At 38.5% G+C, this 3,531-nt stretch overlaps 1 non-coding gene across 1 annotated transcript; it reads right to left on the reverse strand.

Annotated features, from left to right (window-relative positions):
- Nucleotides 1-3,083: 3,083 nt before the first annotated feature.
- Nucleotides 3,084-3,191, reverse strand: LOC130963896 (small nucleolar RNA R71). Its single transcript, XR_009080013.1, has one exon. It is a non-coding gene; the product is annotated as a small nucleolar RNA R71 (small nucleolar RNA).
- Nucleotides 3,192-3,531: the final 340 nt, after the last annotated feature.

Consider the following 3,531-nt stretch of genomic DNA (forward strand, 5'->3'; position numbering starts at 1 on the left):
GATGATCCGTGACACTCATCATCATTCTCACTTATGAACAAGGTGACTGACAACCACTTTTGTTCTACAAGCAACCAAGGCTCTAGTGAATATCTCTTGGATTCCTGATTGCACGATGCATGGTTGATCGCCTGACAACCGAGTGCTCACCTGACAAACGAGCCAGCCATTCCGTGAGATCAGAGTCTTCGTGGTATAGGCGAGAACTGATGGCAGCATTCAAGAGAATCCGGAAGGTCTAACCTTGTCTGTGGTATTCTGAGTAGGATTCAATGACTGAATGACTGTGACGTGCTTCAAACTCCTAGCAGGCGGGGTGTTAGTGACAGACGCAAAAGTATCAATGGATATTATTCCGGCCTGACCGAGAACCGACAGCTGAATTCCGCTATGCCGTGACAGGGCATATGCAATCGCTTTCACTGAGAGGATGGGAGGTAGCCATTGACAACGGTGAAACCCTACACGAGCTTGCCATGGAAAGGAGTAGGAAGGATTGGATGAAGACAGTAGGAAAGCAGAGAGACGGAAGGGAAGGCATCTTCATGCGCTTATCTGAAGTTCCTACCAATGAATTACATAAGTATCTCTGTCTTTATCTTTTATGTTATTTTCGTTCATCACCATATACATTTGAGTCTGCCTGACTAAGATTTGCAAGATGACCATAGCTTGCTTCATACTAACAATCTCCGTGGGATCGACCCTTACTCACGTAAGGTATTACTTGGACGACCCAGTGCACTTGCTGGTTAGTTGTGCGAAGTTGTGTAATGCCATGGAATTGAACCACCAAGTTTTTGGAGTTCATGACCAGGGATTATGAGAGTTGTGAAAAGTATTGTTCACAATTTCGCGCACCAAGTTTTTGGCGCCGTTGCCGGGGATTGTTCAAGTTTTGAGCAAGCTTTTGGTAACAATGCCAGGGATTGTTCAGTTTGGACAACTGATGGTACATCTTGTTGCTTAGATTAGGTACTTTTTTTTTCGAAATTCTTGAAGATGAATTCTAGAGTTTCATGATGATTTGTTGAAATCTGGCTGGCTGAGAAGCCATGTCTAATCTCATTGGACCGAGGTTTCAACTTATCATCACAAGAGCTTGTTGATTTTTATCAATCTTGCTTTTGGAGCAGTGATCTGCTAAGGCTTGGCTGGCCTTTGGCCATGTCTAGTGTTTTGGACCGAAGCTTTCTTTGAAAGCTTGGCTGGCTATGAAGCCATGTCTAATTCCTGGACCGGAGTCTTAGACTAGCATTGCACTGATTCCTGGAATTCTCATTAAGAATTTTGATATCTTTTTCCACTTAATTTTCGAAAAACACAAAAAAAAAAAATCAAAAAAAAAATTTTCATAAAAACCAAAAATATGTTATGTTTCTTGTTGAGACACTAGTCTCATCTTAAGTTTGGTGTCAATTGCATACATTCATTCATGTATCTTAAGGATCTTCAAGTAATTCTTGATGATTTCTTACTCTGATCTTTGAATTCTTTTGGCTTGAGTGTTTATGCATCTCATATAGTGTCAGTAGTATACAAACTGCTAAGTTTGGTGTCTAGCATGCATTGTTATTTCATTCTTGTTGCATTTTGATTATTAAAAATCCAAAAATATTTTTTAATTTGTGTCTTTTCAAGTCAATAATACAAAGAATTGAAGATTCAGAACATGCTGCAGAGGAATTATACAGAAAAAGCTGAGCATTCAAAAATGCCCAGTGAAGAAGACAGACTGGCGTTTAAACGCCAGCCAGGGTACCTGGTTGGGCGTTTAACGCCCAAAGAGGTAGCATTTTGGGCGTTAAACGCCAGAATGGATACCATTCTGGGCGTTTAACGCCAGGATGACAAAGGGGGATGATTTTGTTTTTCAAATCATTTTTTTTCAAGTTTTCTAAGCTTTTCAAAATCAAATCTTTTTCAAATCATATCTTTTCAATCAAATGTTTTCAAAATCAATTCCTTTCCTTTTTCAAAGATACTTACTAACAATTAACGATTTGATTGAACATCTCAATTATGTTGCCTTTTCTGTTGAGGAAGGTTTAATGTTTGAATCATATCTTTTCTTGTTAGACAAGTCATTGATTTTCAAAATCAAATCTTTTAAAAAAAAATTGTTTTCAAAACATATCTTTTAAAATTGTTTTCAAATCAAATTTTTTTTCAATCATATCTTTTTAATCACATCTTTTTCAAAATAAGTTTTCAATCAAATCTTTTTGATTTCTGATTTCAAAATCTTTTTCAAAAATCACTTGATTTCTTTTCCACTTTCAATTTTCGAAAATTATCAATCAATTTTTAAAATGTTTTCAACATCTTTCTAATTAATTTTCGAAAATTCTCTTCCCTCCTTCTCACATCCTTCTATTTATGGAGTACTACTCCTTCTTAATGCACAATTCGAACTTTATCTCATCAAGTTCGAATTCTTCTACCTTCTTTCTTCTATTTTTCTTTTCCTCTGACACCTCAAGGAATCTCTATACTGTGACATAGAGGATTCCACATCTTCTTGTTCTCTTCTCTTTCATATGAGCAGGAGCAGAGACAAAGGCATTCTTGTTGAAGCTGACCCTGAACCTGAAAGGACCTTGAAGAGAAAGCTAAGAGAAGCCAAAGCACAACTCTCTTTAGAGGACCTGACCGAATTCTTCAAAGAGGAAGAACACATGGCAGCCGAAAACAACAACAATGCCAACAATGCAAGGAAGGTGCTGGGTGACTTTACTGCACCTACTCCCAACTTCTATGGGAGAAGCATCTCTATCCCTGCCATTGGAGCAAACAACTTTGAGCTTAAGCCTCAATTAGTTTCTCTAATGCAACAGAATTGCAAATTCCATGGACTTCCAATGGAAGATCCTCATCAGTTTTTAGCTGAGTTCTTGCAAATCTGTGACACAGTCAAGACTAATGGGGTTGACCCTGAGGTCTACAGACTGATGCTATTCCCTTTTGCTGTAAGAGACAGAGCTAGAATATGGTTGGACTCACAACCTAAAGATAGCCTGGACTCTTGGGAAAAGCTAGTCAATGCCTTCTTGGCAAAGTTCTTTCCACCTCAAAAATGGAGTAAGCTTAGAGTGGAAGTCCAAACCTTCAGACAGAAGGATGGAGAATCCCTCTATGAAGCTTGGGAAAGATACAAACAATTAATCAGAAAATGTCCCTCAGACATGCTTTCTGAATGGAGCATCATAGGTATTTCTATGATGGTCTCTCTGAACTATCCAAGATGTCTTTGGATAGCTCTGCGGGAGGATCTCTTCATCTGAAGAAGACGCCTGCAGAGGCTCAAGAGCTAATTGAAATGGTTGCAAATAACCAATTCATGTACACTTCTGAAAGGAATCTTGTGAATAATGGGACTAATCAGAAGAAAGGAGTTCTTGAGATTGACACTCTGAATGCCATTTTGGCTCAGAACAAGATATTGACTCAACAAGTCAATTTGATTTCTCAAAGTCTGTCTGGAATGCAAAATGCACCTGGCAGTACTAAGGATGCTTCATCTGAGGAAGA

This window comes from Arachis stenosperma, chromosome 2, assembly GCF_014773155.1.
Source record: "Arachis stenosperma cultivar V10309 chromosome 2, arast.V10309.gnm1.PFL2, whole genome shotgun sequence".
Classification (NCBI taxonomy): Eukaryota; Viridiplantae; Streptophyta; class Magnoliopsida; order Fabales; family Fabaceae; genus Arachis; species Arachis stenosperma.